The sequence below is a fragment of the Taeniopygia guttata genome, chromosome 6 (assembly GCF_048771995.1).
Source record: "Taeniopygia guttata chromosome 6, bTaeGut7.mat, whole genome shotgun sequence".
NCBI lineage: Eukaryota > Metazoa > Chordata > Aves > Passeriformes > Estrildidae > Taeniopygia > Taeniopygia guttata.
Genome location: NC_133031.1, coordinates 20,644,474 through 20,671,151, shown reverse-complemented (window position 1 = coordinate 20,671,151; position 26,678 = coordinate 20,644,474). Strand labels below are relative to the sequence as shown.

The following is a 26,678-nucleotide window of genomic DNA, read 5'->3' as shown; positions in this document are numbered from 1 at the left end:
CATTCTCTCTCATCAAGGAATTATATATGTTGGAAAGATCCCCTTGAGACTTTTTTCCTCAGCTGAGCAGTCCCCAGACTCTCAACCCCTCCTTACATGAACAATGCTCCAATACTTTAAACATATTTGGGGCTCTGAGTCTTGCTTCATGTTCTTCTTGTTCTAAGAACTGGACACAGTACTCCCTATGTCACCTCATCAGTGCTGCACCACAGAGAGGAAAATCAACCTCCCTCAAACTGCAGGCAACCTACTTAAAATTACTGCATATTTACTCAGGTAGGAAGAAGAGTTCACATATAACCACCTGGGATCTCTTATTTCCTTGTTAAATTCCCAATCAAGCAGAGCATTATCTAGAATAGAACACTAATTGAGTTGGCAGGACTTTTGGACATCATCTGGTCTAATGCCTTTGCTCAGAGTAGGTCTAATGTTAAGTTAATTCAGATTGCTCAGAGCTTCATCCAAAGAAAGTCAGAGTATATGTAAGGATGGCAATTACACAACCTCTCTAGGCAACTTGTCTCAACCCCTGACTATCAAAATTATTTTGTGAATTAAATTTATTTAGGTCCAGTTGGAATTTTCCTTGCTCCATCTTGCATACTTTCTCATGTATGTGAGTAATTTACTAGCAGCAAGTAAACTTAACTCTTACTGCCATTATCAAAGTCTTTGTCATAATCTTGGGATCATGTGACATATTTCTTTGCTTTTTAGACAAAGACTAGTAACATTGTTTATCATCCAAAAATAGCAGTATGCTCAGTGTGAAAACTGCCTTTGATTTGATAGGAAACAATAGGAATCAGGCTACTCTTATCCCCATCAGTTACTCATGTAAATGATAAGCAATGATGTTTTGCATTTCTGCCATGCGGGTTTTTCTTCATCCTTACTGAGCTCTCTATAAGAAGCCATATATTAGCACATAATAGCACTTCTGGGATATATATAGCATTTCTTATTGCTTACTCTTCTTTTATAGCCTAAAGTAAAGTAGCAAAGCAGGTTGCAAAATGCCAACATCTGTATTATTAGGCCATTGACAAATACATAAACAAAAAAAATGCATTCAAGAAACACTTCAAGAGAAAGGTAAAATTGTGTCACACAGTATTCCAACTGTGTTGAATTAAATTCCAAGAACTTTTAAAAAGTAAGAGAAATCGTAAAGTAAGTTCCTACAGACTTTATAATAATTGGCTGCTAGTAAAGAAGAGAGAATCAAACAAGCGACTCCAGCAAGGGAAAGATGAGCAGATCTGTATCGTTAAACACTTCCTTAGCACACTGAAATACTGGTCAGTCATAGCACACACTGTCTCTTCCCAGCTGGGGAACCAGAAAACAAGAAACAAGGTCATAGCAGTGGGTGAGGGAGATTACCAGTGCAAGGAAAAAAATCATAACTCTGAAACAAAATTGACTAGAAATTGTCACAAGCATGAAGGAGACAATTTAACTTCAGTCAATTGTATGCAGAGATTGAAGGGAAAAAAATATCTGGTTTAGAACATATTATTAGCTGACCATTAAACATACTGGGTGAAGATCTTGTGAACAGCTTGACATACCTTCCTGGAAACAGCAAATTCAAGAACTGTGATTATAATCTTCAGAGGTATTGCAAGTATAAAAACAACACTCTATCTCAGCAGAATTCAAACTTTTCAGCTAAAAGCAGCTGTAGATTTAAGTGTGATGGGCATATTTTTAAAAGATATTTTACTTCTGTTTCCTTGATTATTTTGTCACTATTCTGGAGTTCAACTTTGAAGAACATTTTGAATAGGCATGATTACATGTATCAGACAAAAAAGCTATCCAGAAGCTTCCCAGAGGAAGTGAGACAAACTTAGAAAATTTTACAGATCAAATGGTCTGTTCAGTTACCCCAATAGTCCGATGTATGAACTGTGATCAGCTGCTGCTTTCTGGTTTGTTTGGGTTTTTTAAAGCACAGTGCAGGTGTAGACGGCCATGTAGCTAAGCTGACTCTTCATGTGCAAATAACCTACCTGACATTACTTTGGCTTTAAAGGCAAAGATTCTTTGTTATAGCATAAAAACTTGTATTGTGCCACAACAGTTGGATTGTTTTTGGTTTTTTTTCATAGGTAATTGATTTTTGGTGAAGTGGGGTTAGCCTTTGAAGCATCAGAGGCTGCTCGCAGGGAGTGATGCAGTGGCAGGAGGTTTACAAGATACAAAACCAAGATGCTTTTGTGCCTCCATTTGCTCGTGTGCTTGGTTAAAAACCAGTGACCTGTGGTAGAGTTAGGATCTCTGGGCAACTAAAATACTGGTGGTATCCTCAGCCTCTTCTGGATTTATCTCATGACACACTAACTTCCATGCACTTTGCTCTGCTATGCTACATCTCCTTCACCTTTTTATAGGGTATTGGAAAAAAAATGTTTTGTGGTTCTTAGTGTGTTTTGTAGGATGCAAGGGAGCAGGCATTATTTCAGTTGTCTGATTGTGGAGAACCACAGGACATGACCAAAGTAGTCTTTTGCTGTCCTATGCTTTATATAAATTTCTAGAAAGTTTGTGTAAGTACAGTGAGTAATGGTGGTGTGCTTTGGTAACATCTTAAAGAAGATACATAATTTGAAACAATTACTTTGGTTCTTTATCAGGTATTCTCCTTGAACCACAAACATCTTGTATTATCAGAATTACATTTTTGGTCTCCAGCCATTTAGTTCACTTCTACTGAAAAGTTTATTAGACTGTCTCTGAATTAATGGAAATCCCACTTTGTTGCCATTTCTATTATTATATCATCTCCAATACTTCTTAACTACTTTACCTATTGCTATCTGATTATATGCTTCTGCCTGTTCAGTTTCCTTTTACACTGCTCTCTACAATAGTATCACCTGCTTATTCTCAGGCTTCTCCAGAAAAAATTTGCTCTGCAATTAATGCTACTTCAAGTCTCCCTGCTACTCCACAATGGAAAAAATAAATCAATCAGTGATACTCAGCGCTACATTATCAGAAAAATTCCAGTGGTTACTTATGCACAGAGCAGCCTGATACAGTTGTTGTCTGCATGGGCAAGACTGTGTCTCCTCCACTGACTTCCAGGATTTGTAGGTCACAGAGAAAACACTTTGCCAATTTGATGTATGTATCCTCCCAGGGGAAATATATTTCTATAACAGTATGAACATAGGTTTCAACTTTGCTAATCAAGTCACAACAGAGTCTATGCTTTTTCCCAAGACATCTAATGGCTACTTGCTATAATTCTATTACTTTTTAAAAAATCCTTATTTCTGTAAGTAATATATGTCCTCTTCCATTCTATACCGCATTGTATAGAATGTACATATATTATATAAAAATACCTATCATAGATAACATCTTTTCCACTCTTTTTCCCCCCTCAAATTATCAAAGCCACTTACATCAACATATACAGCTCAGCTAAACAATAACCTGAAGTCTTCAAATAGTTTTATAGAGTTTCATCTCTCAATTTCCATGAAATTAAAAGACAAATGAAAACAATGAAAACAAACTGTAAGAAGCCTTCAGTGACTCCTACTAAAACTGTTACTAACAGATTTTGTTTCTAACAGTTGAAAACTGGCAGGAATGCAAATCAAATTGTATCACACATGTCAAACAGCTTCATAATTATGCAATCAACTTGCACTGCAAATTAAAAACAAGACTTGCTATTAGATCTTAAGTCAAAACAAATTTAAAACGTCAATAAGCTCAGCAAAAGCAATGCTCATCAAATCTACTCATGACTGTTATGATGGCAGAACCAGAAAACAAACAGGCTTGAAAGGAGATATACATTAGTTTAGGAAGTTGACTGCTGGTTTGCCCAACCTTAGGTCCATGATTGCATGAAACCAAAGAAGTTTGCATAAATGGTGTCAGCATGTGACATTATCATCACAGAGTTTTCTAAAGAAAAGATGTACAGAACAATTCTCAAGTATGCAAAATAAGCTTGATATTGTTTTTGCAATTACAAAATCCTGGCCTTCAGACTCTGCCTGCATGTAAACAGCATATTCTTGGTTTATGTGCATTTAATTAGAATGAACACAAAATCAACCAAAAACTGTGAGACCATGTTTACCATCCCTGCATGTTGAACCTCCTTTTGTACTTGGATTTAGTGCAGTGCTAATGAGATCATGTGGGTTTTTAGCTGACTAGGCTGTGGCAGTTTGGACTCCCTGTTTTTAGGGTTCTCAACAGAGCAGGGCTGAGTCTTTCTCAGAATACAATATACGCAATCCTGCTTTTACAAAATTGTACTGCCTGCTGAAGCTCATTTGCACCTTTCGAACTTGTCCAGTCTCATCAACTACACATGACTGTGGACTACTTTGCTACAAAATTCTGTAGGAAGAAAATACTGGTAAGAAATGTAGCTAATACTTCAGGAGATTACATGCTTTTGAGTCTAAAACGAATTCTTAAGCATACCAGTACAGGCAAAGTCCTTCGAGAAATCAAGATGTTTGAATACAACAAAATAATACCTGTTTTGGTCCTTAAATATATAATGGCACTTAATGGAAACATCCAACAAACATATAAATTGGATTTTTGTATCAAGAATCTTGTTTTGTACATAGAAAAACAGATCTTAATTTCCTCCTCACAAAGAATCACAATCTTGCTAAAATCACTACATTCCCCTGCAGGGATATCTATATTTATATGGCAGGTTACCTATATTTACGTTACATCTTTAGGGCTGGATTATATAAACATTACCATCGTGCTTCACTATGCATGCCCAGAGTCCATGCAAGTCTACAGTGCTCATTAATATCATGGCTATCAGCTTTCATCAAGCTTTAGTCTGGAAATCCATGCAGAATGTACAGATATATGTAACAGTCACCTCCTTATAGCTTAAAAAGGTGGGTAAAGTCAGCAGAAGGAATGCATAATTCTTTACTTTTGTTTCATACCTCGCTGCTATTTCTAATCTGTATTGCAAGGGTTCCAAGTTCTATAGTGACAGTCAAACACTAAGAGATTCTATGAGATGAGATTTATCACAGATATAATAGCTCAGCTTCAGATTGCCAGCTGCCTTTTCACTGTATCAACATACTTGACAAAGCACAAATATGCCCTAAACATTTTTACTTGCAAAATTTTTCACATTTTGCAATGAACTCAACTCCCATAAATGTTAAATACATTTCAAGAATGTTTTTTTAAAGCAAATTATAAACTATGCTAAAGATATCCAATTTCTGACCTTTCTACATTACCACAATCTGTATGCATTTTACTGAGTTTTTTTAGATGTGACTATTTTCTTCAGTGCTGTAATAGCTTTAAGTTCTAGAGGCATGAAGCTAGAAGGTTTTACCTATCAATTTATATGGCAACTCTCACTCCATTCCCTAATCTAATATCCCTGGGAAGCTTTTAAGAATAAAAGGCATAATGCTCTTAAAATTATTTCCCTTTATCACAAATGCATAGATGGGAATATGAAATTTTGACAAGGAATTTGGCTTATGAGAACTTGTTGATACATATAACACATAGTTTGCTCCTATCATCATGCTGTCTATTTAATAATTCACATTTAAATACAAGACCTCAGTTGCCACAGCTCAGTAGGAATAAAATTAAGGCGATTTACATTTTTCCTGCTGAGAAATATGGAATTCTCTCTAATGTTTTATCCTGTGTCTTTTAAACTTGTCAGAAACACTGGTGCCATCATAACCTTCTATCAGTCAGGAACTAAAATATGTATTTAGGGGCTGTGTCTTCCATTATGCATCAGCCTACCAAATTCCTGACAAAAACCATTGACACAAAATATATCTAAAACAGATATTTTAAAACAAAGACTAGCAATTCACAGTTTTACCCAATATATTTTAAATCTATTGTACAATTTTCATTACATTTGTTTTTCTTAACATTTGTACCAGTGAAGCAATACCTTTACCCTACCTTTTCCTTTATATATCAGTGAATAGTACAAAAAAATTGAAGAACAGTTGAAAACTGTTAAGATGAGGTACTGAAATTGCTTTCTTATAATCCTGTTTTATGTTAATGTCCCTCGTTCGATAAGGAAAAGCTAATGCATTTCAGTAGAGAGACTCAAAAATACTCCTGAAAACTAATGCTTTTGGTACAATTAATGTGGTGCTAACAAAACCAAAGATGGCCATAACAAAGAGAAATGGAGTTTGTTGAAGATAGATTGCATCCAGTCACTTTTTTAAAGGAAGAAGTAATGCCATAGTTTGTCTGGATTTTAGAAACACTTGTCTAAATCTTTACATACAATTTTTACTCAGTAAAAAAGCTAATTTTACTGTTTGTTAGAGAAAATATCCTTGCTATGAACATGACCTCTCAATGGTGTTATTCTCCAAACCACTGTCACTGATGTACACAAGAGCCAATTTATATGGAACTTAGTGGCCAAAGAACAATAAGCTTGTAACTGTGGGAAACAGTAAAGGTAAATGGAGCCTCCATCACTGAAAACTTTCAAAACCAGTCTGGATAAGGTCATGAGCAATCTCCTCTATTGATCCCACTTTCAGTAGGGGACATGGAATAAATGAGCTCCAGAGATCTTTTCTAACCTCAGTGATTCAGGGATTCTGTGAAACACTAATCAGAATTATTCAATAGGTCAGGAATATGTTCACTTCATGCAGTGTTAGGCTACCTGCAAACAGAAAATATTTAATGTGTTAAATATTCAGCTCACCCCAGCTGAGTCTGACCTGTTTCAGAGGTGAATGCCATGGTGAGTGCTGGGGTCTGGTCTCACACCATGACATTGGTCTCTCCTGAGACCAATGGTTACTAGGGATACACCCTAGCATCACCTCCTTGTCTACATTACCAATTGGGATCCACTATGCTGAGCATCATGTCAGCTAAACAAAAGCCCTGGGTTCTCCTGAAGATCAGTACAGATTGGTATAAGACTGCAAAGCAGCTTTGTGTCCATTCCCATTTGCTCCATGACATGTCTAAAAATTTAAATTATGAAAAAAGTACTGTTTACTAATTTAAGGACTACACTTACACTTATAGTAAGCTTCCTGGAATAGTGCATAAAATCAAAATACACAGTCTTGTTGAACTGGGTTAATGGCTGCTTTGCATGGCCCAACTTCCCTCATTTTTCCCTTTATTCAAATTTTTCTATATCTCATCTCCTTTCTGTATTCTCCTGATTCTGTGAGTTGCTCCATTTCTTAGAGGCACTAAGTTTTAACTCAAAATCTTATGAACAAATTTAGCTTCCTGAGAAATAATTGTCTTTTCAAAATAATATAGCTTTAGGGTAGAGATGTTATTCCATGTTATTTATGTAACAGGAGTCTAAATTCTTCTCAAAGAGGAAAACTCAACCATCTCAAATTGCAGAAGATGTCCTTTCACAGTACAGAACTCTATTCAACCAACTAAGTTTTATATTCAGTTCATTACTTGACTTCAGAACACCTATAACCCAACTGCCCTAAAGGAGACTGCCATTCCAGAAGTGGGTAATTCAGGCTGGAAACAGGCTCTCTGTTAGGTGTGGTTCAGGATGAGAATGAGGGTAGCCAAATTTAGGGTCCAGACTATGTATTATCACAATCCAGCTCTAGGGAAATATGGGCAAAACTCTGTGGACTCAAGCTTTAATTAAGTCTGTTTTTTGCTTTTCTGAAAGCACCAAAGAAATCATACACCTTAGGAATTCTGGAGCAACTGTCAGCTAGTACTCCCCAGTAAAAAAGCTTAGTTGAGCAAAACAGTCACAGAGGTGTGCTTTTTGGTCTTGTGTGCATAAAGATAGAGCCTGTGTATTTTGGGGCAGAGAGGGTCAAGGGAAGACAGAGGATGTTGCCTCTAGAAGAATATAAATCAGAAGAAAAACTAAAGGTTGACTGTGGTATTTAGTAAAGGAGTAAGACAAAAGCTGTTTAAAAGAAAACAATTTGTTTTCTGAAAGGAAAAAGCAGATCCATTCTTTGAACTAGCTAACCCCATTAATAACAGATATATCAGCATAATCTAGTCACACAAGGTCCAGGGCAAGTTGGGTCCCATTTACTGAAACACCTGAAAGTATTTTTATTGGTATTTATCAAAACTGGCTAGATTACATTTAGGGCAAATGTATCCAAATATATCCATTCAGCTAATACCTTCAGCTGCAGTGGAAACATACCCTTTTGAGAGTCCATCTGCTCTCCAATATAAGCTGTGTTAAGAAAAAGATGCATTACTGAGCCTGTTTTACACGAAGACTAAAATATTTCTAGCTGTTTCCTAATAAATTTCTGATGTCAGCAACACAGGAAGACATGACTGCCTAGAAAGTAAACCTCCAGCTCTCAAATTCCAATACAATGTGTTAATCACAACATTAGTCTTCATCTGAATTTGACAGCTAGTCTCTGAGGTGAGATATTTTATTTAAAAAATTAGCCATACTGAACATTTAGCCAACATTTTGCCTCATACTGCTATTGATACCAGATCCTGAAAATAGTCAAGATATTGGCAAAGAGTTTTATAAAAGGATTGGTAAAAAATTAAGAGTTAAGTCTCAAATTTTCAGCATATGGAAGCAAGGAAAACATTTTGCAAGATGTAATATTTGAAGATAAAAAGCTGGATTCTTCAGAACTTCATTCCTTATATAGTGTGTATCTGTGTATTTATAGATACAAAATTTTATACACTTGCAAGTGAATCAGAACTTTTTGTTTTAATTGCATTTTTGAATTTGGTTTTAAGCAAGAGCAAATGATCAGTCAAGATGACGAAGATTCAGACCCATCAACTCATCTTTTTCATATTAACAAACATCTAATGAACATGAATATTGCTGTTTACACAGCCTAATCCCACACAATACCATCATGAATTCCTGAAACAAGTTATTTTTATGTCTCTATGATGTATTTAAAAGTACTTTTACCTCTGTTGAGATGAAGAGATTGTTTGTTAATACACATCTAGAGCTGATATAGTGTTTTACAGCTATACATGATTTACTGAAAAGGAAATAAAAATGCACAGTTACACTCATTTACAAAGCAGCAGTTAATATTAACAATCACTGAAACAGAAATACTGTATCATTTTATGTTTTTAATTAACTGAAAGTATTTTTGGTTGGAAATAGAAGAATGCTGTTACAGATTCACTCTGCAGTGAGGTTTAAATATACTATCTCCATCATTGCACTGCTTACAGCATGATTAGAAATGTGCTTGTAAACAACTTCCATTCCACACATGCACAAGTACCACAATCTCCCAATAACCAGGGGTGAAGACATCGAATAAAGGATATTACCAGTGTCCACAGTGTACTGATAACTGGGAGAACAGTGTCACTCCTTCTAACTCCTGTAATTCTTATGTGAGAAAATTCCAGTGCATTATCTAATACAAGTGTTCTGGAAGCCTGTGGACCATTCAGAATCAAACAGGTCCTCTGGCCTACTGCTCTGTTGCACTTCTCAGTCCTAAAGCCACAAAAATGCCATTATAGTCCCAAGGGTGTTTTGTTATGGTTGCTTAGGTTGTGATCACTGCACAAGCAGAAACTGCTCATTAGAGACTGCCAAATTTGTGCTCTTTTTCTAGTCCCTTCCTCACACCTCCCAAATCCAGGATGGTTAGATGCTGTAACTATCTTCTATTCTGTCTAAGGTACTTCCAATACTTCATAAGCTCTCAAGCAAACTCTCTACTTTACTGTGGAGTCAGGGACTCAATTCACTAGCATGTGAGCAGAGATGAGAAAAGAATAAAGAATAAAGTTTTCACACAATATTCAAACATTGCTATGTAAAGAAAACTACTTACATGATGAACACTAGACTGCTTACATCCCTACGGACTCTGTGTCAATAAAAGTAACAGTAACCTTTTTTCTCTCTATTCTCAAAACAGCACTGAGAGTAAACCTGTAAAACTCAGTAGATTCCAGCAAAAAATTCAGTTCCACCAGACTAATGCCAAATATGATCTTTCAGATGTCATTTCTCTAAAAAAAGAATGCATTGTGATAAACAGGAGTAGGCACAAACATAAGACATTTAGTCAAAACATCCAAAAGGCTCCTGCACAAGAAAATTGATACTCTAGTTAGAGAAGGTTAAGGATTATGTAAGTAGTCTGTTTTCTGCAGTGAAAGGAATGAAACAAAGTACCTACTGACCTAAATACAAACTTTTGTCCTAGACAAACATAAATTCTTATTTTTCAACTCTTGAGCAACTTCAATGGGACACACAAATACGTACCTTGAATATCTTTTATGTGTGGATTTCCTTCTCAGTCTGAGTTAGAAAAATTCATCCCCCATGTGACCTATGACATGTGTTCAAAAGCACTAAGGTTATCTATAAAATACTGTGTTCCTCCTTCCTAAAAATGTTTTGTTATTCAGATGTTCTCTACGGCTTTTTATAGCTTAAGTCTCAAATGCTTCCTAAGTCCTGCTAAATAACTGTACTGGGCCTGGCTAGGACACAATTAATTTTCTTCCCAGCAGCTCACATGGTCTTTTGTTACTTGCCCAAAACAGTACTGACAGCACACTAAGGTTCTACCTACTGCTGAGCAATGCTTGGCCAGCACCCAGGCCTTCTCTCTTTTTTCACTCCCACCACAGTGAAGACTGTGGGGGTGCAATACATTGGGAGAGGATGCAACCAGGCAGAAGCTCTGAATGAAGGAAGGAGATGCCACGTAACACCACATTCACTCATGATAAGGAATAAGAGGGGGCTTAGGGATGTTAGCTGCCATTTCCTTGGAACTGGCTGTTCATCAGTCTTCCTGCAGGATGTGGACAATAACTGCCTTTGCCCCACTTGTTTTCTTTCCTTCCTCTCATCTATCCTTCACTTTACAACCTTTTAAACACTTTTTTTACCTCAACCCTAATTTTCTTACTTCTTCTCCTCCCTCATCTCACAGGGGCTTGGGATGAGTGAGTGAGCAATCTGTGGTGCTTAGCTGTCCACTGGGCTTAATCCACAAAAATAACATAATAAACAAAATCAGTGAATTCCCACATTTGGTTGTGTTGCCCGGTGACGTATGAGTAGGTACTGGGTGTTTATGCACACTTGTGACTAAGCCTGTATTTGTGTTATAAGCAGATATAGGCTGTCCCATTTGCCATGGCCAGATATAGATGTGCATGGTATGACATGACCAACATCTCTGAGGGATGGAAAGAATGCAGGAGTGGGCTGGGTGCCAGATTAAGTACTTACCCAGGCATCATCCAGCTCAGTTCCTAGTTTGCCTATAGGTCAATTAGCATAATTAGAATAATTTTGTGTAACACTATACATTGATTATGAGTTGTCATCATAAATGCTTTCAACAGACTTGCCCCAAACTAAACACAAAAACTCTACCAAAACATAGCCATGACCTTCGCATGCTTCTCACCCAGGGCAGAGGAGGCGTGAAAAGATTGTGAAAGATGTTAGGGACATTGTTTACTATGCTGCAGGAAGATGTTTCATTTCTATGGCAATAAATATTTTATAAGAAGCCATACAGATTTATGGCATAATCTCAGACAGATATTTATATCAAGCTATTACCTATTTTTAAGACTGGGAATATATAGATATAAATGATAGTATTTTTGAGTTATCTCACTAAATACTTGTTGCTTTTAGTGCAATTCATAGAAAGGTACCATTTGTATTACTGAATATTCTTAATGTCCTCTCACTGAGCACTAAAATGCTGTATTACATCAAAAATAAAAAACACTTAGCATTAAATTTTCATACATAAATTTTATGGGTGACATAGAAATCAAATGTAGGGTCTAAGTTAGAAGTCATTGCAAGCAATTTTCCCTATTGACTTTAAGGAGATTTGAACCTGTGGCTTTTGACTCTTAAAATAAACACTGCATAACTGTCACATATGAAAAATATTATGAATAGTGAACAACTAGTTTAATCTACTTCTTGGACCAAACTGAGAATCTCCTAAAAGGGCTAAAAGATTACTGTACATCTGAAGTAAAGGTCTATCTTGCATACCACTGAACTGTTTTACAAAGATAGCTTAAAAAATGTGGTTATTAACAGGGATATTTATTGATCGTAACAAAATACTTATTTTTTGTTAGTGGTCTGAAAAAATTTGCCACAATGAAGAGAAGGAGCCTTAAAGATAGGAATCCTGATTTCTTATGGTTCCTAAGCACATTCTAGTTTTATTTACACAACATACACCCCTGTGTTACTTTAGGGAAGCTGGGTATACAATTCCACACAATATTTATTTTCTCTAACCTTATTTTAAAACTAAATATGAGCCATTCAATCGAGCCTGATTTTCTTCTTTATGAAAGAATTCTGGAACGCTGATCTTGGACCATTCTGCACCTACGCTGGTTTGTTTTTATTAATGGTTAAAACAACACATCTTTTCTAGGTTTATTTTTAAATAGCATAAAAATATAGATGGAGAAGAGTTTAATACAGAACAAACAGGGAACAGTATTTTTACAGAAAACTTAATGGCTAAGCAGATGTCCAACCTACTTTGGGACCACTATCTTATGCAAATACAGTACACAGCTCTCCCTTGTATCCCAGGGCTATCTTTTGCAGACTAGCTGTTGCTTTACTTTCCACATACTTTTTGAATACTACTCCTCAAAAAAGAAGATAAAAGGCCATTTAAAACTTAAATAGTCATGTATTTTACAAGAGACCCTATCATGCCTTTATAAAGTGCTGACAAACCACACTAGATGTGTTGCACTTTGAAAATGTCTCACCTGATTAATGCCATTCTGCTGTCTTTTTGTTATAGATGTCCCTCTGTTCTGCTTTTTCTGAAATAGCAAACTGAATTCTGGACAATTTCAGGTAATTGCACAAAGAACTCTCTGGCAGGACTGTGTGCAATTAAACTTCCAAAAGTTACAGCAAAGACTGACTGCAGAACCTTTACTGTAATACATATCAAGTAAAAAAAGGCCAATAATCTAATCTGAGTTGCACTAAAAATACTAATTTTCTCTTGAAGTTCAACAGATTATTTTTATTAAAGCATCCTTTTTAATTTTCTATTGTAAAGAGTGATCTACAAAAATCATTACTAGTTTCAAATGATAAAAATATTAGAAAAACTTAAGAGTAGTCTGAATTAGTCTGGTTTTTATTACTTTATTTGCTAAAATACAGTAATTTGATTTTCTTTCAGTCAGAAAGACTGATATATAATAAAAAGATATAGAAAGAAATAGACTGAATAATCTGGTTTTGAATACGACTTACTTTATCTCAAATGTTCCCATTTAGTTCATGAAAGATAATATCAATATTCAATATCTTGATTACTGTCTGGAAGTGCCACCTTAGCTTTACTTTTACTAAACTGTGCCTCCAGCCATCCATGATAAAGGATGTGTGCCAAGAACTGTATCATTCTTTTAGGTTTTCTCTATACAACTTTCAAGATTTTTGCATTCTTCTTGATGCGCAATTGCCAGAATCAAGTTCAGAATGAGTGATGATCACAGCATTAAAAACCACTGAATCAATGTAATTCAACAACTCTTTGTCCATTCATCTAAGACTATCTTCATTCTTTTGTGTCCCCTTGACCCTGGCAGCTGATTATACCATGACCCTTCAAAACTCCTTTAGAAGTCTGTGCTTTGTGAGGGAAGAATGAGGCACTCTGTAAACAGAACCTACAAATAGTTTCTACATAGTGATTTCTCTTTTGCTATCTATCCTATTCTTCTATTTTATTACCTTAGATCTTAGCTCTGGAATATGCACATGGAAGCGTATAAGACTTCTATTTGAACTCGTCTAATGTCAGGAAGTTTAATTACATTTATATGGAATATATCAATTTTAGAATTACTCCCATGTGATATTTTCTGCTGTTTCCCTCATGAATAACTGAACACTGCAGACTTATTTCTGCAGTTTTAAGTGTGGAAGGAGTTGGTAGGACATGAATGCTTAGCCTTCCCCATTTACATTGTTTTGCTTCCACCTCCTTTATGATGCTTTTTTGATTCATAATTAAGCTGACTAACATTTGAATCAAATGTCTATTATAGAGAAATCATTATATTACTGTAAGAGAAGTGCCACATTATGTCTCCATTTCATTTTTACCAAAGCACTGGTCATTACTCAAGGGTTTGTGTCATCTTGTTGAACTAATTTTTTCATGAGTTTCTCCTCTCCCTGCTCCCTGTTCTTTCTTCTGACTGCCCTGAACAAAGAACTAACAAACTTCTGACAACAGCACTTTACACCTGAAGACCGCACTTGAAAACAGTGAAATCATGGTTTGAATTGCAGTGCAATGGATACTGAACATGTGTTTTTATGAAAGAGCACCAAGGACATGGGCCTGGAAAAATACATAGAGACCTTCCAGGCTTCTGTCTTGCAATTTCAAAGACAAAGGTTTTGAAATTGTATCAGAAAGTTCATCTACATAGGATTAAAAAAGATCAAGCCATTTCACTAAGATTAGGTGACTGATTCCACTCAGTAAACTTTTGGCCTGACAAGTCTTTACATAGCACTATTTTGGAGATAATTAGAAGTAAAAAAAATATGTAATTTTGGTGCTACGGAAGTGAAAAAAGAGCAATTACGGTTTTATAAATTTAAACAAAATTTATTGGGTTTTAACCATCTGATTTTAAATAAAAGACCCTTTTTCTTGCTTTGTGCAAATGAGCAGATTTAAATTTAGAACTTCTGCAATAAGTATAAAGGATTCAAATTGTGAGCCCTTAAATTAGCAGGAATGCTTGCTATTGCCTCCAGTGAAAATAGAGTCAGAAATAGACCAAGGTATTTTCTAGGTGAATAGTGATACAGCATTATTTAAATATGTGGAATATTTTAACCTTTTCAATATTAAAAAAATTAATTGTCTTTTGATTTTATATTGTGGAGATTGAAGAATACATCTTAAGTAGTATTTACAAACAGTTTTCCTTCCTACATCTTAAGGACGAAAAAAAATAATACTAAAAAAAATTTTAATAGTGGCAAAAAATTTAGTACCAGAAAATTGACCTGACTTTTAGGCTAGTTTCCATATAAAAAAGTTTTCTTACATATAAGATACTTCATTTGGTTAAAGGATGAAATATATCTTAGTTGATACCATGTACAACAGAGTAGGACCTATGCTAGTCATAACCCATTTAAACATAGTTATTCTAGTAAAAAGTAATCTTTGCCTGGCTCAATGGAACTATTTTATATGCTATAATCTATGCTAAGGGAGGTTTGTCTTGCAGAGCAGACAGTGACCTGAATTCCAAGGAAAATATTTAGAATTTCATACCAGAACTTGAACTCTAGATTCTTCTCAACAATCCTTCTTAGACTTCTTTTCAGCATACACAGGTTTCTTCTTATTCCAAAATTTTTCTTCTACTTGGATTTTGATCAGTTTCTTGTGTTTGTGAAACAAGAAGGAACATGCAAAGAAAAGGAAAAAAGACAATGAAAAAACACACCTCTGAATAGGAAGCCTTGCTAATGCAGAAGTGTTGCAGAGAAAAGCACAAGCATGAGACCCAAAAAACAAATGACTGTAAACAAATGCTTATATAGACAGCAACTCCAGCCCCCGCCTCCCTTCCCACCCCCAAAATGAAAATATTTAGCACCTACTTGCTTATAGGCATACAACTCTGAAGAAGACTCTTAATAAGTCCAGTAATGTCTGGTGCAGGTAATTACAATGCAGTTCACTCCTGCAGGGCCATCCTAACTATGAAGGTACTGCAAAGATCTGATCTGCTGCCTTTCCTCTAGAGAAGGAATAGAGCCTAAACATCTCCTCCCGCATCTACGCATGTTCCAAACAAATAAAAGCACAAGTTGTAAAAGAGATTTTTTTCAAAGGTTTTTTCCTATGTTAGGACCACTCAAAAAAGTTTTGGAGTTCCTGGTCATATTACACTGATTGATTTTGGTACATAGTACAAGAGCAGCAACTGCACAGTCAGCAGTTGGATTTCCATGCCCTGTTTAACTTAAATGGAATCACTGCTTTTCTTGTATTTGGTGTAGGTCCAGAGACTAAGGCCTGCAGAGCCGGTGACTTCCAAGGGAATGTTGGAACATGATAAAATGAGCAACAACAGAGCATCAGGTTTTTTAGTCACTATTTAAGACCTTTGCAGCCCACAAAACACTTAGGAAAAAAGTGGTCAGAAAGAAGTGACTATAGTTTAGCAGTTCAATTAGCCTGTGAGATGCAATGTAACACTTCATGCAACACCATTGTCTATTATCCGAAAAAAATGGTCATAATCATTAATGCCAATGTTCTATCACTCTTACAGCAATAGCACGCTGAGCTGTCAGATCTATTCTAAGCTACAAAGAGCTCAGCTTCTGAGGCTTCACTTGTTACAGGATGCTCAGCAATCTTTATGCTTTTCTTACTGATAGGAAAGTACAGGAATCAACAACTAATTGTCAATTGCCACTTTCAAGGAATGTGAGGGTTTACTGCTGTGAACAATATAAATTTCACCTACTCCAATAAGCACAATCAATAACATCCTACTCACTGATGAATAAGAGAAGGTTCTGTATTGTCCAGGTTCAAGTATTGTGGGCTTCTTTCTATTGTCCTAAACTTGCACTAGTTCTTCCCTAAACTCTACCTTTCTTCACACAAATTCCATATTCAGAACTCATCCACAGGATCACTACAACAGCTTCCTAAAGAACGCTTTCTTAATAAAGTACTTGTAATGAATCTTGTTTGCTTTAAAGACAAGAAAAGTTGCAAGATGGTTCTACTAGCTTCTACTAGCAGCAAGATGTCTCTGTGTTGGAAGCTGACTAGAAATCATATTCTAGTCAGGGTTCTGTTCAGGGTAACATCTAATGGTGTTACCATGGCACTGAGCCACAGCTAATATACTCTGTCTTTATATTACACTAAACATAAGCAGATATCTCCGGGCAGCAGGAGCTTACATCTGCTTAAAAATTACACAGATGCACCTCAATGCATAATATCTTTAAGAAATAAAATAGCACCTTTGTACTTCCAAGCAGCACACCCAACCACGTTATGGAAAAATCTACCTGTATGACTAATGTGTCTTCCTGAACTCAATTTGTTCATTATATTCCTTTGTTTAAGTACTCAACCTTTAGACAAAACCAATCTCTTTTACATATCCATGAAGCCAAACTCAACAGAATTCCATCCCTAAATGGGCCTGCTGAGATCATTATAACTTCAGTAAAAATTACAGACTTCAAAAGAATTGCAGAGAAAAAAATCTGTGCCTTTGCACGTATGTGAACGGCAGCACTGGTTTTAATTCAATATTTACTACCAAACAAATTAGAATAAAGGACAGTTATGCCTTTTTTAGTATTTTACTCACAGGTGTTTGATATCACACACAGCTATACCCACTCATTCTTCCAGTATTTCAGTGCTTCCCAAATAGTAATAAAAGAATCTTCTCCACACCCCTATTCAACAAGACAACACTGTAAGCCATAATTTATAGATACAGAAAAGAGAGACATAAAAGTCTAGGTCCAAACTGTTTCAAGTACTCTTTTTTTCCATACACCTGATGTTCAAAGGCTCAATTTTTCAGGACACTCAGGACTGAGTAAACAGCTCTGCTTCACACAATTTTGATTGTACTGATGTGTCAAAACAAGGGCAAATTTGGCTGCATGTGTCTCACAACTGTTAAAAACGAAAGGTCATCTGTGAACCCCTAACCTATATTACCTACCCAGCAAAAAATAGTAATTTAGTATCCAAGACAGGAAGATACTAGTCCTCCAAGGCAGTATTCAACTTCACTAAGCTGACTATCCTTTGTCTTCCTGCAACATTCCTCTTGTGCCCATTCTACACTTGCCTGCAGGTGATAAGGGGGTGCTGGGGAGAAAGCCTTTTAAGAACAGAAGTGATAATGGATAATGGATAATTTACAATGGATAAATTATGGTCACACTAACAACCTAAAATAAGAAACGTCCTAACATTTTGCCCCTTTAGCTATATTAGAACAGTTTAATTTTTATATTTAACCATTCCCAAAATACAGGAATTCTCCTGCTGAGTTACTATGGCTCCATCCAGTCTAAAGCTGTCAGCAGTTTGACTTCTGCACCTGTCAAACAGACTTCACCTTTGTGAATAAACAGAATCAATACCAAGCCAGAAAGCACTGAAGTGAAGAGAGGTTCTTTGCTTGTTCTCTCTGCTGTTCAAGGAGGAACAAAGAAAGAGAAAGTTCTACTCAGCGACTTGGCTGTAGATACTGTCTTTGGAAAATATCATGGGCAAACTCTATCCAACCTCACCTAAGAAAATATATAAACATAGATTATTTTTTTCAAAGGCTTATACTCAGATCAAACACATCTGTTTTCACAAAAAGAAGAAAAAAATACATGTAGAATACAAGGGCAATGATTAAATCAAATTTGAGGTCCTGGCTTAATAAAAATGTTACCAAAAACATTTTTACACTTGGCAAAATGACAACTTCTCCCTAATCTTGTTCTTGGAATGATTTAATAACTGACAATTTTATAAGCAATGCGAGGCAAGGTCTATGGTAACTTAACTAAAGTAAGTACAAGGAGTACTTGTGGTTACTCTAGGTGTAAGACAGCAAGATGGGAGGAGTGGAGAGGAGTTCTCTTCTGCCAAGAAAGAAGTCAGATATAGCATTTGTATCTCATAGTCCATAACCACAAAACACCAAAATTGCTCCAGCAACTCTTGTCCATGTGACTCAAACACACTGTTAGTGCAGCAGCCTAGCAAGCATCCAAGAAAGGAAGATAAGAGATGACCTTCAGTAAATATTACAGAACTGCTTTCTTCATGTATGCTCTTCTATTTATGCTATTTTGTCAATGTTACACACATATTAGCAACTTTCAGTTCCAGAATAAATCCCCCACTTCTTAGTCCTGATCACCAAGTCAAATGTGGAAATGAAGGTTCACAGATCTTCTGCATAGCAAAAATAATAGACGTAACTAGAGATACTGTCTCTAGTCTATGGTGACACTCCAGCTAAGGCCTCCAGTGTTCTGATGGGAACTGTTTTCTTTCTGCCCAGGACAGAGCACTACCTCAGAATTTCAAAACCATACTAATATAACCTTTTTTATAGGTGAGAGTGGCAACCACTCTTTTCATCAGATGAGCTATTTCATTGCCATAACTGAAATAAACATACAGCAACTGTTCCAAATCTGGACTAAATCTATGGTTAGATGAACAGCAGAGCTGATCTAACCAACCAACTGCATCAAAAAGAAGGGAAACACCACTCTGGAGCTTGTCAATAATCTCTAAGTCCATTTAACATTCTAGAGCAGCAGAAAACTTTTCCCTAGTTTCTTGGTGATTTAGTTAAACCTAATTTTTTGGGGGGTTTAATGACTGCCAGGGCTCAGAGAGCATAAGCCATAGCAGCAGCACTTCCTTTGTTCTAAGCAGTGGCTGTAGATGTCTTCTGGAACTGCAGCCCTAGTTCATTGTTTGCTGCTATTGTTCAAAACCTGAAGAAGGGCTTGTATGCCAAACAGTTTGTGTGGTTTTCCCTATTGTACTAGTGCATATACTAAGAGCTATTACACCTGGAGAAGCCAGATGTCAAAGTAAAGCTCCTCTGTTACAAGTCTCACTAGTTTCACCCAGCTTCACAATAAATAAACTGAAAGAGCTTCTCTACAATTAATGTTAATTTTGAATTGGAGACAAATCCCATGTAAATCTACATTTTAAATTTTCAGCAATAACTACACAAGAGTTACACATCAACAGTAGATTTTAAGCACTACCCTGTGTAAGGCACCAACTGTCACTGAGTACATAATTTCAAGTAAATCTATTTGCATTCTCTGATTACTATCCACACACACAAAAAAAAACCCAAACCCACATGAACTTTTGGTAAATATATATTTGGGATGAAAGCATAAAAATTTACTTTATCTACGATATAGCAAAAGAGTTAAGATGGAAAGCTGAAAAATATTGGTTTGATTAAGCAGCTCTTCAAAATCACTTTGTATGCAGGGAAATTCTACAGCCAGAATCAACCAAGAATACTTACTCAAAATATCATTTATATGATATAAAGGATCTTTTGTCTCTGCCACTAGTACTGATGATTCTTCAAAAAAGTAAACAACAATTTTATAAAACCATGGAAGAAAGAAACATCTTTAATTTCATTCAATACACACATTGGCTATTTAAGAGATATCTTTCATCTGAAAGAAGAACTGTGTTTTCATTATGAAATTAATCAAGAGTCTGGCTTCTTATATATTCCATTCTTCTTAAGGAAGGAAATAAATATAATTACATTTGCTTTAATCAGTGGTGGCACTTCTCTAAGAATCACTCAAGACTTTTATCTCAAGATCTACTTTTTTTTTTGTGGCATAGAGTTTTTTTTCTCTCTGTCTGATCTGATTACTAGTAACCAGCACTGAAATCTATCTCCAGAATACTTAAAATTTGGATTCCTTTACTTTAAGGTGCTTTGTTTATACATAGACTTTAACAGATGTAACACAATGCAAAAAGTCAGACTGAATTACAAGGGGTTCCCCAAGAGCTAGAATTTCAAAAACTAAGCTGCAATAACAGGTGAGGAAAACAAGTGTGTAGGGTGGAGTTTGAAAGATGGGAATAACAAATGGATGTGAGCGATTTTACAGCAATTATGAACTAGGACTCTCCCTGCTGGTATCAGATTGTACTTGCAGGTTCAGCTGACAGAAAGTAATCATGTAACACTGCCATCAATATCACACATGAATCAGGAAAATATCACTGTTCACCATTCAGGTCTCACCACTAATCTTTGCTACCTGTCCACTGGTGTGTTGTATGTGGGAAGGGTTCTTTCTGATAAGAATTACCATGGAACACAAAGTGGTTTTCCTCCTTGTGTAAGAATCTATAGCGAAGCTGAGCAAAGGAGCCACCAAAGGCATCCCCTGTTTGCAGTGTGGATACCTGTTCTTCAGCATTCATTGCTCCATCTCCATGTGTGCCCTCTTTAAAACAGTGAGCTGCCAGTGAAGACTCAGTGTGGGAAGGCAGTTCTTGAACCATTACAGACCACAGCAACTTGAAGCTCTCTGTGATGCACCAGTCATTGACATGACTGCATCTCAAGTAACTGAAGATCCTCCCAATAACTCTTATTCTCATCTTTGACCTCTTCTGAGAAAGTAACTTTTCCTGTCTTTTCCTGGTCAGATGTTTCATGAAAATAGGAGTATTATGGCAAATCAGCAGGCTACTTTCTTAATTCCTTTCAAATGTCAAAACATACATAAACCAATGACAAACAAAATTATTCCATTACAGGAGATAAATGACCAATGCACAATAGTAAACAAAGAGTTTGGTTACATGTTAGGAAAGCTACTGACATATGCATGAATTTCACTATTAATAATTGAATAAATTGCTTCAGATTTAGGTATCCAGTCAAAATTATTTGTTTCACAAGTAAGAACTAATAGTGACAGCTATTGAGACCATAGTGCTCAAGTAATAATACATCTCTTTCATTCCAGAAGTAGCCCACGCTTGCTAGTTAACAACTTTTGTTTTATAAGCAATAATCCACATAAGGACAGCAACACTTGATTTTCCCATGGACACACATTGAGACAGACACTGTCTTGTCACAGCCTGATGGAAGTGGCTGCCAGTGCTACACCTGCTCTACTCATTACAGGCTTCAGTCTCAAAGCCTGTCAAGCTGTTACTTTTCACGGCACTACATCTACTAGAAAAGCTTAAAGATAAAACCACAATAATCAGGAAAATAAGCTTAATTTTAAAAAATGTTTAAGGGTTGCCCACTATGACTCAAAAAAGATAGCTACAACACTGATACAGAATCAACTTTGTTTCTTAATCTTTCAAATATTTAGTCTAATAATAGAAATAAAACTTCTTCCCCGACAACTGCAACAAATGTTTTTTAACTGAGGATTTGTGGAACAAACAACCGCAAACTAAGGTGTACTTGGTGCAAAGTTTTCAACAGTTGAAGAAAGGATTCCCCTTTTCAACACCAGGAGTATGTCTTTCTACAGGAAACAATCAAAATTTACTTGGGACTATTGCACTTGTCTAAAAAGGGTCTTTACAGCCAAAACTGCAAAAAGAAATTAATCTTTTGGGTTGGTGGTTTTTTTTGGTTTGGTTTTTTTTTGGGGGGGTGGTTTTTTTGGGTTTTTTGGGGGTTTTTTTTGTTTGTTTGTTTTTTTGGGGGGTTTTGGGGTTTTTTTTTTGTTTTTTTTTCCCCCTCTCTGGGATGTTGTAATTGAGATAGCTGGAAAAACCTATGAAGATGCTGCTGGCACCAGTCTTTCAAAGTACAGAAAGATTACAACTTGGTATCTTTTTTTTGTAAAAAAAGGTAGTGTAAATTTATACATATATATATATAGACACACATCAGTAGGTCACAATAAGAACAATTCCTATGTATCCCCAACTTGGCAAAATTCAAGATACAAAGTTCAGACCCATCACTTTCACCTGCACTGCCTTCCACTTTTCTCTAAGTTCTTCTGTGCATCCCACAGTAACTTGCTTATCAGTCCTAAAAATGGAGCTGCAGAGGAGCATCTTTGAACCAATACATTTTATCTCACTTTATTCTGCATATTCTGCAGGCTTAGAAGTGGAACCTAGAATTTTTCATTTCCACTTTAAATCCTAGAGTGTTCATAGAGCAGGGAAAACCAGCTAGAGCAGAGTGGCAAGTCCACTTCCAGTATTATCTCCTTTACTGCTTTCAGCTGAAGTCTGGGCACATAGAATGCCACACACAGTGGATGTTTTTATCTTCTTTTCAAGGAAATTGAATAAATAAGGATGAATGCTATTTGATTGTTGAATGAAACGCACAACTAAACCAGTATCTTTCCTGTTTGTTAACTTGACTACCCAACATATCTAAGAAATTCCCTATTAAAGTGCTTTCACTGTCATGTGCAGTCTTAACTTGGTTAACACTTCAGAATTTCTGATAGGGAGATGTTAAAATCCATGCAATGAACCCTGAAGTAATACAATTTTCCCACACTTTACTGCTCTAATCCTCTAATTAATACTGTGAGGTGCCAGTGCATAGTTCTAGACAAACAAAAATGGCAACATGTCCTTTTGCCCCAACAGTGACAAACACCCAAAGCAAACCTGTCCGTTCCCACGTGGAGAATGAGAGGTACAAAACACAGGCAGTGCGATAAGGGATACCTGATGCCACAGGAAACAGAATCGTCTGCTAAAAGGACACACAAAGACCTTCACACAGTTTCTACTGTAAATCCAGGGGGTTGGATGTGTGAAGCATTACCTCCCTGCTAGAAACAGTGACTTTGTTTCTTCACAGCAGCAGATATGCCAAGGAAAAAAAAAAAAAGAAAAATCAATCTTGTAAAATTCATAGTTCTGACTCTGTACAGGAAGACAAGAATGTGTCCCAAAGCTGTGAAGGACAAAAAAATCCACTTTGGAAGCAAGCTGGAGTTGAAAGGACAATTATATATAGGATCCAGACTCTATCCCATTTTAAACATCAACAGGCAAGAGGACCAGGAACAGAAGTCTATCTAGGTACAACTCCAACATGTTTATTAAATCAATTGGCTTAGCTTTTAAAAATACATATTTATGTATTTTTTACTTCAACAGAGACTATTTTTGCTTAAAAAAAACTAAGCAAAACAAAACCCAGATTAAAAGCATCAGGGCTCTGGCTCTGGCTCCAGGATATGGACACAGGGCGATGCAACTTTTAGGTATTATTGTTTAAATTTTATTTTAAATTAATATACTTTGAATACCACAGTTACTTAATTCTTACCATTTACACTCCTCACTTTTAACTGTTTGGCTAAAACAATGGGTAACAAGTTGATAACTGAAAGAGGCTACCATTTAACCACTGAGCCAGAAAAACTGCAACTGAATGGTGCAAAACTTTCACAGTTCACAAACCAGCCCCAGGAAACTGCTGGGTTCTGACCATTGTCTATACTTCTGACATCCCATTGCGTGTCAGAAACTGACACCAACCTTTCACTATCTACGGAACCAACTATGCTCCCTTACAGTTGTGTGCGTGTGTATGTGAGATGATTCACTTGCTTTTATTTCAGGGAACTGATGATTCATTCAATCGTCTCCAGATCGTATTAATCTACCAAATATGCACATAAAGGAAGCAAAAAATCAAGTTCTTAAACTTTTTTATGCTCACATGTTTATTTTTTTCTTTGAGAGAGAAGAGAAGCAATTAAACATGGGAGACGAACCAGGACAGGTTACGTGTGTGCTCAAAGGCAAGGTTTGGGGAACACACCCAACCCACGTGTAAAACGAGCGGCCGTATTCCAGCGGCGGACTGCGAGGGGAGGGGAGCTCCCGTCCCCTCCCGGCCGGGGCTGCTCCCTCTGCTCCGGTCCCTGGAGCGGGCAAGGCGGGGCGGACCGGTGCGTTCCCCGCTCCGCCACACCGAGGGCTTGTGCCTCTCCTCCTCCGGTGACATCTTACATAATAAGCCGAGCTAATCACGCCGGAAGCGAGCCAAACCGCCACGGAGCATCAGCGGGGATAACTACCCGCGAGAGGAGATGCTCGGACCGGCACCCGCTCCTCTCTCACTGCCCGCCCTGGCGCCTTGCTAGAAAAATCCTCGCCGGGGCGGCAGCGGCTCCCGCGGCAGGCGCCAGACGCGGAGCCCTCGCTCGTCCCCCGCCGCGCTGCGCGCCGTCTCCCCGGGAAGCCGCAAGCATCGCGAGCGGCACCCGCCTCTCCCGAGCGCGGTCCGCGCTCCCAGCCCCGCCGGCTGCAGCCCCGCCGCCCTGCCCGGCCGCCGCCGGCTCCCTCCTCAGCGCCGAATTGGAGGAGAAAGTTACTCGGCGGCGGCCCGGCGTCCGCCGCCGCCGCAGTTCAAGAGCAATGTCACGTTCAACAACTTGTTATGACACATGATCCCCCCCGCACGCATCCGCACCTCGCCGCCGCCTGCCCGGCGGCCCCGGCGGGCCCCTTACCTTCCCCTGCAGAGGCCACGGGCACCCGCGGGCGTGTGCGGGAGTGGGTGCGTGTGGCAGCGCGGGCGGCGCCGGCTGGGCGGGCGGGCGGGGGAGGGGAGGGCGGCGGAGCGGCGGGAACGCGCCTCGCCGGACTTGTCAGCGGGCGGGGGCGGCTGCGGGGCGGCGCGGGGAGCGGCGCGGAGGGGAGCGCGGGGGGCGGAGGAGTTCCCGGGGCTTGTTTACGCATTGCCGCCCGCCCGGTGCAGGCGCTGCACTCTCTGATTGGACACAAACTGGGGCACAGCCCGGCTCGGGCGCTGCCGCCCCAGGGCCCGCCGGCGCCGCTCGGCCGCCGGTGGAGCCCCCGCCGGGCCGCGGGGCTCGGGGCCGCCGGTGCCCCGCGGGCTCCGCCGGCACCCGCCGCCCGCCGCCCTCAGACGATGCCCGGCCGCCACCCCCGCGCATGCCCGGCGCGCGGGCGGGCGCGGGACGCGCATGCGTGCTGCGCGTGCCCGCTGAGGCGGAGGGGCCGGCGCGGAGCCGCTGCCCGGGCGGTGCGGCGGGAGCGCGGCCGGGGCGCTCCGCGCTGTCCTCCGGCGGGCCGGGGGCAGGACCGGCGGAGCCACCCCCGCAGGCGCTGGTTATGTAACCGGGGGTGTCTCTGGCGGCCCCGTGCCACGGCCCCTGTCAGCGGTAGCGCCTCGGGAGGAGGGGCTGCCGCTCGGTGCTCCCGTGGCTGCGTTCCCCGAGCCGGGAGGTGGATGTGCTCCCTCCGCCCTTCCCCGGACAGGTGCGGCCCCAGCCCGGGGCCGGGCAAGAGCACATCCCCAGTCAGACCCTTTGCCGCTCCTAAGCGCGTCGCATCCCGAAAACTTCAAAGTTTGGGCAGTGCGCGGTGTCCGCGGCTCGGTGCGGAGCGAACCAACCCCGACAGCGAGAGCTGCTGTGTGCGGGCAGCAGCGGCTCAGAAACACCGCGCTGTGCCCTCGGTGCAGGCAAAAGGCCATGAGTATTTTCTCCTTGATTTATTTCTGCTGGGGTGGGTACGACTCATATCTTATCCTTGGTAATTTCCATTGAAATAAACAGTTTTAAACCAAGGAAATAAGCAGAACATAACACAATTGTATGGCATGACTCATATATTCATTATTTCTAAATAAGCAGCTCCTTAATGCTCCTTTTATTCCCATCCCTCAGTCAGCAAATGACAATAAATGTAATAGCAAAGTGTAAGCCGTGAGAGCTCTTGGCAATAGGAATCCCCACTATGCACTCACCACGGGAACTTCCCTGACTCATTTTCAGATGAGTAAGCTTCTCAATCAAGTTTTCCTGGCATTTGATGGTAAAGCACTCAACTTCCTCATACTGACAGCAGAATCAATAGTCCCCGTTACCTGTTCCATGTTGCCTGTTGGACAAAGTCTGGGATAAGGGCCCTGGCTAGAACCATTTCCTTGCAAGACGCTGGAGTGGTCAGCCGGCAGTCAGGACTGCTGATACTCAGAGCTGAGCATTCACCTGCAAGTTAGCAGCTTACCTGACT

General features: G+C 38.8%; 1 protein-coding gene across 2 annotated transcripts in view; it reads right to left on the bottom strand.

The window, feature by feature from the left end:
• The window catches only part of PCGF5 (polycomb group ring finger 5), a 63,852-nt gene extending 38,558 nt beyond the window's left edge, over positions 1-25,294 (bottom strand). Inside the window, exons 1-2 of one of the 2 annotated variants that reach the window (XM_012574608.5) lie at positions 25,148-25,294; positions 15,375-15,485 (exon numbers count right to left, since the gene is read on the bottom strand). The gene's annotated coding sequence lies outside the window, so the exon portion shown is untranslated. The remainder of the gene's footprint in view (positions 1-15,374; positions 15,486-25,147) is intronic. The other variant, XM_030276082.4, reaches the window with a different exon arrangement.
• Between the last annotated feature and the right edge of the window lie 1,384 nt (positions 25,295-26,678).